The sequence below is a fragment of the Triturus cristatus genome, chromosome 5_1, assembly GCF_964204655.1.
Source record: "Triturus cristatus chromosome 5_1, aTriCri1.1, whole genome shotgun sequence".
NCBI lineage: Eukaryota > Metazoa > Chordata > Amphibia > Caudata > Salamandridae > Triturus > Triturus cristatus.
Window position 1 is genome coordinate 786,080,593 of NC_140587.1, and position 13,492 is coordinate 786,094,084.

The window sequence follows — 13,492 nt, forward strand, 5'->3', positions numbered from 1 at the left end:
TGGACGTAGCTGGTACAGGCGTTTTCCCGGGGGCCAAAAGGGTGGGGGCTGGTTTTGGACAGGTGTGGCAATTTATGGTACAGAGGACCCGGTTTTGCAGCAGTGCTGCAATATCGCCCCCTGTACCAAAAGCAGCAGCAGTGTTTCCCACTAGCACCCCCAACGTGGCCGGTCAGACGTAATTGCCAGGGCCTGTTTGCTTTCCCAGTCCGACCCTGAAAACAAGTGGTTCTAAAAGTTGCTTCAAAATCCTTTCCCTTTGGGTGATTTCCGTCTCCTGCAGGGTCACTTTGAGCAGCGCTGACCTGTGGGGCTTTGGGGGGGTGGGGCAGCGAGAGGGCTGGAGGTCTCCTGTTGCTTGGCTCAGAGTCCAGCACATATATGATATAGACTCTTCAAAGTTCAAAATAATGCATTGTTTTGTAATATGATCTTTGCAACATTTTACAGTTTCATAAATTAAATTACACCATTGCATTGAGTGGCATTTGTTAGAAGTAACAGAATCTAATCTGAACTTAGAAACATTCATGCCTCCAGCACCACAGCCCCAATGACAATGCTATTAGTGAACCAAGAGGAAACTGTCCTTTGTCACCTACATGTGGCCGCAGGTGTTACTATAGATGAGTGACATTATAATATTTTGCTTTTGTGCAACTCTTGTGTGCAGCACAACCCCCAAACTGATGTATTTCAAGATGCTCTCATGTGATGATGAAGGAAAAGTAAGCACTGTGAAAAAAGTCTAGGATCATGCAATGCGGTCAAGTGGAAGCCGCGACTAATGCAGGGTTTTTGTGCAATTCAGCCACTACATGGTTGTCTCATTCTCTCTTAGTTTTAGATGAAAAATTTATGCTTTATGTTTAATTCTTTGTGGGACCAAATCAGTGCTCTGTTTTAAGTAAATCCAGGCCAATCATGTTTCAGAAGGACTTTGGGCAATAGTGTTTGGGAAGGGTGACAGCTTAATGCGGGAGCTGACCCTTAGTCAATGCATTGAAACCATTTGCTTAACATAGCTAAATGTCTTTATTATATGTCATGCATTCTTAAATTAATTCATCCACTCACTCCTCGCCATCCAACTATTATTCATTCACTTAGCCCGGCCACCAAACTTTATCAATCAATTGAATGACGGACAAATTTCGATAATAATGAAAAATGTGTTGTAAAATACATCATATTCCCGATATTTTGAATCATTTCTTGGATGGAGAATCCCCCAAAGCCCTTTGCAGTGGTCAGGCACATTCTCAGTGCTCGCTCGCTACATGCAGCGAAGGGGCTGGTCTGACAAAATTTGCCAGGTATAATTTTGGTTCCCAGTCTGGCACTGGGACCAGTAACACTGACTAGTATTCAGGGTGGGTGAATTGCAACAATAGCTATCCGTGTTAGCATGTTGCTTCATCTTCAGTGTATATGTACTTTGTTTCTCCATACAATGTAAAGCACAGGAAGCAGAATAATTGTAGTGCCACGGTAGCAGTTGTTTGTAAAAGCAAGTGTGATCTCAAATCGAGGGCTCATGAATCAAAATCAAACAAAATTCAGAATGTGTCTAAATTGTTTCTATTTTTTCTTAAACATAAATCTGATGTGAAATCCAGCTGAAAGGTCTGGAAAGTTTCGGGGTGATCCGTCAAGCGGGAGCAGAGAAAAAGGGGGTCACAAAACTCATTTTCCAATTAATATTTCCATAGGAAAAGTAGAAACAGCTACAGCCCAAAGCCTGAACAGATTTATACCACATTTGGCAGAAAGCTAGATCTTGGTCCAGAGAGAATGCTTTGTGTCTCTTGGTGTAAATCTGTTCATTATTTTTTGGGCAATTAATGCTTAAAAACTTTGCATATTTAAAAGGGTCAAAGCAGAGCTGACAGATCTGATGCTGAGACACGATTGGCTGCCACCATATAAACAAGGATGTGGCAGCAGCAGTGCTTAATTTGTAAAATATTAAGTGCCAGCGCTTTGACCAGGAGACCACTGCAGCTTGCACCACCCATCGCCCTTGTCATCGCTGCCAAAACAACTACTAACCATCTCTCTTGCATGTAAATGCGACAAATCAGGTTATTCCAGGTCCCCAAAGCTAAAGGAATGGCTGGAGAGGCAGGTATTAGCAATTTTAATGTAAATTGTAGTCCTAAACTACCGTTGTTCTGCTCATGTCTAAATTAGATGAGCAGCGCCACCATGTGGTGGACTGTTCTAAGTATGGCTTTGACATTTAGGTGCCGGTGCCGAGCACCGGAAACCAATTAAGTGCCGGTGCTGAGCAACCGAAAGCACCGGCTCAAATTAAGCACTGGGCAGCAGCCTTTTTAGGAGTTGTGACTCAGTCCTGAGTTCTAAAAAAATATTTTTAAAAACATAAGGGGGATGTGTAGGGTTACCCTGACAGTGGCAAACCCTCTGCTGCGAATGGCTAAAGGTCGTGTGCAACGTGGGAATGGCTGCCTGCAGGGGGTTGGACACAGAGCTGGGTCGCAGGTCAGTCCCTGTGGCCAACCGCCTGCAACGCACGGCCAAAGGACATGCGCAGCATGGGTTGGCTGCCTGCGGAGGGTTGGATACAGGGCTTGGCTGCAAGCCAGGCTCTGTGACCAGCCCTATGCCACACGTGCCCAAAGGCTGTCCACAGCATGGGATTGGCTGCCTACAGTGGGGGTACAGCCAGGTCCTGTGGCCAACCACTTGTAGGCCATGGCAGGGGGTTGACTTTGTATACGGTATGAAAACAAAATATTACTTTACATTAAATGAACCCTAGAAATGTTTTGAAAAAATCAAAGGTTTTAGTAATGATATAGTTATGTGAGATTTTCAGTGACAGCGAAACGTTTTAAACGTACCAAACCACTGAAATTCACCAGTCATAGTTAGCTCTGGTAAATATAACTTGTGCTGTAAAATAAATATAACCCACCCCATCACCATGCACTGCTAATTACCCCACATGTTACATCACTCATTACATCTTCTATAGCATCATTGATAATATCACTGCAACATTTGCAATGAAATTAATGACAAGAAAACGATGCATGGTGGGGGCGCAAGTTATGGTTACCTTAGGGCACAAGCCGTAGTTACCAGAGCTAACTATAACTGGTGAATTTGTACGTTTAAAACGTTAAGTTGTCACTGAAATTCTCGCCTAAATATAACGTTACTTTAACCTTTGTTTTTTTCAGTGAAACTTTATCCTACACCACCCATAAAATAGGTGACACCGAACCTCAAGCCAAGAATATTTTCCCTCATATCCACATGGTGACCCTCCATGACATACCAGCAGAGATAGATTGGTGCTATGATAAGGGCTACGGCACTTTAAAAACAATCAGATCATGAAATGCTTAAACTAGTAATATCTAATATTCAGGTCAGGGCCACAAAAGGAATCAGATTTACCCCGAAGAAAATGTAATGTCCAGGGTTTTGTTTGACTGTACCAGTGGCCCCTCTGAAATCCATGGCAGTACTGCTTCACTCAATAAACACTGAACATGCACTTTAAGCATAGGCACTGGCCCCTATACTTGAGATTGGACCATAGAGTTGCACTGGCACACCCGAAATGGCAGCTCCCTCGCTAATCTCAGATGAGAGGGATGCACGGCTATATGAAAGCCAGCTGATCTGATTCTCCTTGCGTTGCAACACTTCTTGCTTCCTGTTGGTGTGTTTCCCCGCTCCTGATCAGTTTTAGGATTTCCTGGTTCTTCAGCCATATCATTCCAGCTCCTGACATTTCTGTATATCCTGAAGTATTCAGCTCCTTGGAGTCCGGCCTCCTGTCCTTGGGTTTCTACTGTTACCTGGAGATTTTCTGTCAACTAGGAGTTTTTTTTGCCTTCTGCCTTTTTCCTCCATCCAGAGTTCCTTCTGGACGGCACCATCTGCTTAGGCACTTTCCTGTGTCGGCGGAATCATGGGTACCGGAAGGGGTCGCCCTTACCTCTGGCAGACCAACTCTGTAAAGAACTGGGCTTCTCGACCTCCCTGCAGTCAGTTCCTCACTAGGCGTCTGGCTCATGAAAGGTGGTTGGTGGACTGCAAAGCAGTTACTGACAAGGCTGCGGTGTTTTACATGCTAGTCTTAATTGCACTGGTTAGGATGTAATGAGGCTGTATCATACTCTTGGAATTATTGATTGCGCATAAGTAAATAACCTGGAATTGTATCCATCAGCATGTAGGTTTGAATTTTAACATATTATTTATGGATTGCGTGATATGACGACTGTGAGCCAAATGATTAGTCTATTTTGCTCTGTCTGTGCTAACCTTTTAAATGTTTTAATGTACATATTATATCTTTTATGGCTCAGGTTGTGTTGAGCCGAATAAAAATTGACTTTCAATGCTTTACATGTTGAGGGACAATTCCTATATAGTAAAGTCTAAGGATTTTATCGACTGTGGGCATCACAGTATTGTCAGGATATTGTATATTGTGGTGAAAGAGGCCTCAGCAAGAGCTTGGTTGGGATACCATCAGATGGCAGAAAGGCCCCTCTCAGTTTCTTCAGCAGCAGCCCTAAAGGACATTCCTAACCCTCTTAAGCTAGAGACAGGAGACGCGGAGGTACCCGACTGGCTTGGATGCACATCACAGGAACGGCAGGCAAGGTTGAAAGAAAGTAAAGATTGAGGTTAAATACTTATATTCACATAAATAAAACGTGGCACAGAGATACAAACAGAAAGTATGGTCCCAAACATGCTGGAAGTTATAGTAGTTCTTTACATTTCTTTACCCATAAAATGGGACTACAGGGTAGATTTGGTACTAGATAACGTGATTTCAGAAAGCAATATATTTATCCAGGTCAACACATAGGAGTGCAAATTTACAAATATGAAGTCCTCTGGGCACCCTTGCCTTTAATAAGTGTAGCAAGGACGCCACTGTGGTAGGGCAGATAACATCACAGAAAGGGCAGAGCAGGGCTTTAAGTGGGCCGGGTCTCGCCGGGTCTGAGCACCGGCAGTTTTTTAAGAGGGCCTCAAAACGGGACTCTATCGAGCTCTGTTTTGTGCCCTGGCACAGGCGGTCCGGTTTTTTTTCCGGACTGCAATGACAGCAGGCGCATGATGTGCGCGTGGTGAGCGTTGTAGAGGAAGGGAAATCCTTTCAAGAGAGTCATTTTCTCTCTGGATTTCCCTTCAATTTTTAAAACTCAGGAGCAGCAACATTGTCGTGGTGTTACTAGGGCTTTAAGTGGACGTGTTTTCAATATTATATACAAGCCATAGTTGCTGCTTATTTATCTAATGCAACTAACAACTATTGACAAAGCCAAAAGTCTTGACTTGTAGGTATGATGTGACGTGTATCATATATCTGGACGCAATGACAGGAACAGCAAAATACAAGTCGGGCGGCACACTGTGCTAAACACAGATTTTTAGCTTACTTGTTTTTAAGTCACACCCTTCTTTACATTGACCACGCCCCTTTGAGAGACCCCCCAGTTTTCTCATTCCACTTAAAGCCCTGGGGCAGAGCTTGTTCCTACTGTCTCACATCTCATTTCTCAGTTGCAGGGACTATTACCACTCTCTCCACCTTGTTTTATTGCTTGGGAGTTTCACCCTGACGCCCCCACTTCCTCCATGCCACAGCTTTCCTGTGCCATGCACTTCCACCCCCTTCCAACCACAGCAACATTCTCAGAAGGGCTGAACATTCCACCAAGTACCTAGCTCTCAGCAGAAACCAGCAGCAGCACTGGGAGAGGGTTGGCAAGTGAGCGTGCTGGAATACTGCTACAATGTAGAAGCAAACACAAGGAGCTGATGGACTGAGGCTGAAACTTTTCAGACACTCACCCCCAGTCCCAGATCTTTAGCTCACTTTGCCACCCCAGTTGAGACCTAGATATATGCAAATCAGTCTTGACCTTGTGCCTCATGGGAAACGGTGCTGCGCAAAGTTATCTAAACAGCATCATTGCCTTGCCTCAAAAGCATCATCTACTTCTCGTCTTCCCTGTGACAGGTAGCCTTTTGAACAGAAAAGTTAATTCTCAAGCATAATTGTAGGTGCCCAGAGTTTTTCTTGGTAGCCCAATACCGCCGAATGCTGGCTTTCCGAATACTAAGGCTGTTTAGACTTGTGGCCACCTAATCCCTCTTTCTTCCATCACACTACACGCCTCTCATTATTATTTCTGTTTGTAGGTTATTTTTCATCCCTGCTTTCACCCTTAGTCATTGATTTCTTCTTTATTTTTCTGCTTATTTTTCCCTTTTCTACTTTTATCTCTCTTTGATCAAAGAATGATGATGATGCAAATTAAGTCCCGGTCCCTAAAAGTAAGTGCCGGTGCCTACCGATTCCAATCAGGAGCACAAGTTAAGTACTACACACTTTTTCATTTTTTGGGTAAATCTCACGTTTCCGAACCCAATCACCCATCTTGATTGCTTTATTCTATTGAGCCACCAGAGGGCGCAACAGCACCACTCTTCCCAAAGTTTTCCGCACACCACGTTCAAAGTATTAACGGTTTTAGATGATAACTAACACTGGATCTACGATTATAATCTGCACAGTTCTTAAGTGGGAATTGTGTTTGTCGCTCATTTTATTTTCTACTGCGACATTTGCTTTAATGTGTTGCCCAGATTTTTTTTTAAAAGTATAAATTTGGTGCTGTTTGGCTTTCGCTTGTACATGTGAAAGGAATGCTGAAATTCTTCCATGATGGTAAACATATATACAGGAAATTGTAATTGTAATTGTTATTTGTAGAGCGCATTATCACCTACAGGTCTCTAAGCGCTATGAGAGAGAGCACCTATCCAAGCAAGTGGGGAGATGTCAGCTGTTAGATGATGCCCCAGGCTTCCGAAAAAAACCTGTCTTCAACTTCTTCGTAGATGGGAGGAGCAGGGGCGTAACACAGGCTCCCGCAGCCCCCGCGGTGTGGGGGCCCCAAGCTCCAGGGGGCCCCCTCAGCACAGCACTCTTGCCGGAGAGCTCTTGATTGAGCCCGGAGGGGGCCCCCTTCATCTTCCTTGCAGGGAGGCCCTCTTAATTTTCGTTACACCAATGGGGAGGAGGGCCTGTTCCATACGTACATTCTCCGGCCGGTTGTTCCAGATTTGGGGGATGGATATTGAGAGGGCTCTTCCTCCAATGGAAGACAAGTTGAAGCGGGGGCAGAGCAGTAAGCTGGCCTCCGCAGACCGAAGCACCCTACTAGGAATGTAGTTGGCTAAGCGGTCTTTGATATATCTCGGGGCTTGGCCATAGATGGCTTTGTGTGTAATGCAGAGGCCTTTAAACTTAGTTCTCTGCCTGACCGGAAGCCAATGCAGCTGACGTTGCAGGGGGTGGGGTGGGCTCGTCTGGGCACTCTGAAGATTAATCTGGCGGCATCATTCATAATAACCTGTAATCTGGAAAACAGTTGTCGCGGGAGGCCGATATACAGGGAGTTGCCATAATCCAGTCGTGACAGTATCATTGCTGATACGGCCAGTCTGAGTGTAGCGAAGTTGAGCAGAGGGGCAAGTTTCCGCAGCTGTCTCAGCAAGCCGACACATTTTCCCACTACTGCCGACACCTTTTGGATCATGGAAAGCTTGGCATCAATTTTGATACCCAGACTTTTTACGGCCAGGGCCGGCTCTGGATAGGTGCCGAGCTCTTGTGGCCAAAAAAGATCGTTCCAGGGATTGGACTCTGTAGCGACGGCCAGTACCTCAGTCTTATCTGGATTAATTTTAAGGGAATTGGCCGTCATCCAGTTGACAGTAAATTTTAGAATGTTTTGAATACTTGAGTGGGCAGTCGGGGAGCTGTCTATCTGGATGATAATTTGAGTGTCGTCGGCATAGTTATATATCCGGCATTCCATATGGTTCAGTGCGGCTATCAGGGGCTGGAGGTAGGCATTAAAAAGGAGGGGCGACAGCGCCGAGCCCTGTGGTACCCCGCACAAAAGTATGCCTGGGTCGGACACATGATCAGATAGCTGAACTCTCTGGGAACGGCCCCTAAGAAAAGATGTGAGCCACGCAAGGGCCGTGCCCTGGATTCCCAACTCTGAGATCCGCAACAATAGTTGATCATGATTGACCGTGTTAAATGCCGCGGATAGGTACAGCAAAACCAGGGCACATGACTTTTTCTTGTCTGCACTCAGTCTTTGTTCATCCAGTACAGACAACATGACCAGTTTCATGCTGTGGTGAGCCCTGAACCCTGCCTGATTAAATTGTATGAGGTGGTTATCCTCTAGATGGTGTGAAAGGGAGTATAGCATGTGCTGTTCTAGTACTTTAGCAAGAAATAGCAGCTGGGAAATTGGCCTGAAATTTTTTCGATTCTTCGTGTCAGCCCCAGGTTTTTTTAGGAGCGGGATGACTCGGGCCTCCTTAAAGTTAGCAGGGACGTGCCCTGCTTCCAGGGATTGATTAAGGAGCGAGAGAACCTCGCTTTCAATCCCGGGGGAAACCACCTAAAAGATCCTTGGTGGACAGGGGTCTGCCGGCGATCCTGATTTCACCCGTCCTATTAGGAGAGACAGGGAGTCATTGGTGAGCAAGGGGAAAGCGGTCAGTGGATTATCAAATGTAGGGGGCGGGAATGTTGGCACTGCAGAGCACGGGAACATTGGGGGTGAGATGAATTTCCATCAAGAGGTCCTTTACTTTCATTGTGAAAAGGACTGGAATTTATTGCAGTCTTCCCAACAAAAGGAGGGCTTCTGTTCCTTATCTTGTTTTAGCTCTTTCAGGATCTGGAAGGTCTCCTTTTGTGGGTTGTCAGCCACCGCAATCTTTGCTTCATAGAATTCTGCTTTCCTTGTCAGAATTGCCCTTTTATAAACTGCAAACATCGAGAGGTAATCTGACCGGGTACATGGGTCATAGGCTTTCCGCCAGGCTCTCTCGCACTGGCGAAGTGTTTGTTTCATATTTCTTAAAGCATCATTGAACCAGGGGGCCCCTTTACCTTTGTCCCTTATTCTTTTCCTGCGGGCTGGAGCAGCCGTGTCAAGGGCATTCTTAAGCCTTGTCGACAGGACGGTGCTTTCTTCATCAAGGTCTCCCTGTATTATCACTGAAGTGGTAGATTTATGAAGAATAGTGACCAGGTCGTCAGCTCTGATCTGATTCCAACTCTGCAGTACTTTCCACTCTAGTGGTGGACTGACTGTTTGTTTAGTAAGTGGGAGCCGGCCATAAATTACATAATGGTCGGACCAAGAGCAGGGACTAATAACTATTGGGCTGGTGAACGGATGGGATGACCAAACCAGATCGCGTGTATGGCCCTTCTGATGAATGGGCCCATCCACTAGTTGGCGGAGTTCTAAAGAGATCATCGCCTTACATGTGACACTTTGAGTGACACTGTATTGAATGTGAAATAAGGCGGGCGACTCCATAGCAAGAATTTCACCCTTTTCACATATGCAGTGGTTTAAAGGGGACTTTAAAAGCTGCAACTGCATGAACATATTTGATACAGGGGATTCTGTGAGGCATAGAGTACCCATAGCTGAAACTGGGTGCCTATTCGTTTGCATCCTAGACAATACCATGCCATACCAATTCAGAAGGGAGACTACCGCTTTCAAGGCTAGCCTCTCCCGCCTCCCGATTCCTGCATGCAGAAAAACGATACTTCAGCAGGCTTCAGCCGGCAGAGACTAGACCTGTGAGACTTGCCTGCCATAGCTCTTTCTTCATGCTCCTAACGGTTGTGGAGAGGAGTTGGCCTAACGGCTAGGGCGGTCAACGTCCCACCTGGGGAACCGGGTTCGAGTCTTGGCAATGACGATGAACATCCTGTGATTCTAGACAAATCACTTAATCTCCCCGCGCCTAACAAAATCATGAATGTGTCATCATGTAACACAACTGGTGCTATGGAAAGCGCTCTGATACCCGATACTGGGTCAAGTTCGCGCTATGTAAAACTCTGTAAAAAAAAAACGGTAAGGAAAAACATATATTTGCATTTCTGATTCTGCACTACACTTGCAAGTCCCATATATGTCAATAGACCCCATTCAGGCCTCAATAGAAGTCAATGAGAGAAATACATTCTCCCACTTATTTTTAAAAAATCTCCCACTTTCTTCTTCTAAAATATTGGCATGTTAAGAGTCGAGCATAGGGAAAGAGCCAAGAGCCAGCTTAGAGGAGCAAGGCCCAACTTTTTTTGCTTCCTGTCCTCCTATTCTTGTTCTCTGCCCTCAGCCTGCTTCCATCACTCTCTCCTACTCTGTCACAATTGCATTTCTCCTAATCCTTTCCGCTTTCTATCCTTTCTTTAGCCCCTATCTTCTCCCTTGTTTCTTGCTCTGCTTTGCTAGGTCTTTTCCTTCCTCCTGTTAATTTCTCTCTTCTCTCACTTTTGTCTCTCCCTCTCAGTCATTCTTTGTTGTTTCTCTCTGCCCCTCTCTTTCATGTCCTCACTTAGTTCCTCACTCTCACCTGCCCCAAGCCCCGCCTTTCTGTCTCCTCCTCTGTCCCCCTGCATCTGTCTAATCATTTCCCTCATCCATTCTTCATCTCTGAGTTTGCCTCTTCTCTACCTCACTCCCCTCCCTACTTGCTCTCTCACTGTCCTCATTCCTCCAGGTGTCTCTTCTTTCTTCCTTCTAACTCTTCTCTGTATCTATCTTCTCCACCCTATTCTTCTTCGTCCTCCCATTCTGTCTCCCCCTCAGCTCTCTCCCTTCATCTTTTGTCTCTTTTCTTAGTTTCCTTTCTCTCTACTCATTTCACCCTCTTCCTTTTGTCCATCTTTCCTCCTCTTGCACCACTTTTACTCTTATCTCTCTCGCTCCTCCACTCTCCCAAGTCTTGATGACTCCTGTTCATATTTAGCCCTACTGCCTCTTTCAGACTGAAAGACTCTGTCTTATTTAATGTTTACTTGCTAAACTGCTCTTTATCCTGTGTGATACCTTATTCTAGTTCTAGCTCATTAACCTACATGTTGTTTCATTTTGGGACTAGTACTGCTACTGGGGAGAATTGGCTAAAAGTCTGAAAAGACGACAGAACCACTTGGCAGCTATGACAATTGAGGTAGCTGAGCTGGATTGTGTGAAAGGTTGGCTGAGTTCTTCCCCGTAAGGTGCTTATCTGCCCAGGGTCTCCTTCTCAAATGCTGACAGTGACACATCTGCTCGGATGACATACTGCCCATTTGGATATGACCATGAGACCAGCTGCTGGTGTTCCAGCACCACGAAGTGCGAGTTGGGGAGGCGGAAGGAGGCAAGCTGAGTGGGGAAGAGGCATTCAACATGTCCAGGGGAGAGGTTGAGCATCATAGACACTGTATATGAACAGCAACACCTGCTTCAAAGCACTGCTGAACACAAAGGAAGGACCAGAGCCTGAGAGGTACAAATCGTGACACTGTTGAGGGCTGTCTGAGCCAGTATAACCCCAAGCCCACTGCAGCCCATCCAAGGCGTGGAAAGGGAAATAAACTGAGTGAGTGGGTGAAGGTAGGGTGGGCAGTTTGGAGTCCTGTGACTGCATATCAGAGACGTTTAAAGTGAGCCCGGTCTGTTTGCTCACTTGTAGATCATGATTTCTTCCTAGCGCTAGCTGATTGCGTGCAGATGCGAGTATGAGGTGAAAAGAGTCTGTGACCGCTTCTTGCAGAACTGTAATCTTCAGAAGTTTATAGTTAAAAGTTATTTATAAAAGTGTTTTATGGTGCTAAAAAGCAACACTTCACTTTGTAAAACATTCAGCTTGTAGTAATACATAATATAATTTCTCACAAACCAGTTTACCTTAGGCGGAGAGCAGTGACGTGCTCAGTATGGACTCTCGGCAGTCCAGGCAGGCTACAGGTGAAGGGCTGGCAAAGCTTCTCTCAGCTGAGAGGATTCAACTGCAGGACACAGAGGACACCAGATCTACTGAAGCGGTCTCTAGCTCCTTTGCAGTCTGGTTGCCACTTGCTGGTCATCTGTAGTGGAGTAGGGCGAAGACATGAACCACTCTTTCACATCCGCACAGAGACCCGGGAGGAGTGCGTATGCTCGTCCGTTCTGAAATCATGAATTACAATGCTACCGGTGGCGCAGGGGTTAGGAATCTCCATGGCAACCATTGATGAGGGTTGAGTGAAGCTTTAACCCAAAGACTACCCGTCAGCTCTGTTAGAATTCGGGTCTCTAGTTGGCAGAGGTTTGTACCCTATCCAAGTAGGGACCACAGTCCTAATCAAGGTTAGTCAGAAACACAACTTAAATTAACCTGTGCTCACCCTCTGATAGCTGGGACAGAGCAGCCATGCTTAACTTAAGAGGCAATGTGTAAAGTATTTTTGCAACACTTGAATTACAGTAACACAATGAAACCACCATGAACGGACTTCACACCAGTTCAGAAAAATAGAGAATATTTATCTGCGTAAAACAAGACAAAAATCCAATAAGTAGAATTCGAGATATGAATTTTTAAGGATGATATCCAAAAACAGTGGTTGGAAGTCAATAGCACTAAAATGTTATTTGATGTCGAGCTAGACTGGGGTAAATCCAAAGTTCCAGGCTGACCATGATGGAGGGCAGGCTGGCTACAGAACCCACTCAGGGCCTACTGAGAAAGTACCTTTGTATGGAGCAAGCATCGATGTTGAAGAATCGATGTGTCGTTTCTGATTCACGGAGTGGGGTTGATGCGTCGGAGGCAAGCCTTATAGGCAGTGTCTTCGGATAGGCACTGCGTGGAAGTCGAGGACCACAGCGGGCATCTTCAGATCGGTGCTGCGTCGTCGTCGAACCTCCCAATCAGGACCTGTGTTGTGGTCGAATTGGCACTGCGTTAGCGGACACTGCATCAGTTCCGATCGGTGCAAAGGGGTTCCTGCATTGCTTTTTGCAGAAAACAGCCACAGAACCCACTTCTGAGGCCCAGGACTGGAGTGGGCATCTGAGGCAAGGGAAGGAATCATAGATGGCAGAACCAGCAGAGTTGCATGAAGTCTTTTGTGACCCTGCGACTTCAGAGAACAGGAGGCAAGTCAACAAGCCCTAAGAGAAACTTGGGTTCAAGGATGTAAATAGCAGGTCCAGTCCCTCTCACTCCCAGACAAGAAGCGGCAGACAGTAGGCCCACAGCAGAGCAAGTAGCAAAATGACAGGCCCTCCTACAGCAGAGCAATCAGCAGGCCAACACAGCAATGCAGGTAGCAACATGACAGTCCCTCATACAGCACAGCAGCTCTACTTCCAGGCACAATATCCTTGGTTTCAGCAAAGTTCTGATTCGATGATATCAGGGGTCCAGTACTTATACCCAAATGTGCCTTTGAAATACAGGGACTTAAAAGAGGCCTTTGAAGATCGCAAGGTCCATACCTTTCCTGCCCTGGATCCAGACTCACTACAGGGGATTATACAGCTCTTTGTGTGGGGACAGGCTTAGCCCTCTTCAGGTGCAAGTGTCAGCTCCTACCTCCCAATCTACCTCAGGC

At 45.9% G+C, this 13,492-nt stretch overlaps 1 protein-coding gene across 2 annotated transcripts in view; it reads left to right on the forward strand.

Moving 5' to 3' along the window:
• Nucleotides 1–13,492, forward strand: part of CLUL1 (clusterin like 1) — a 126,497-nt gene that overhangs the window by 45,062 nt on the left and 67,943 nt on the right. The window lies entirely within an intron of this gene.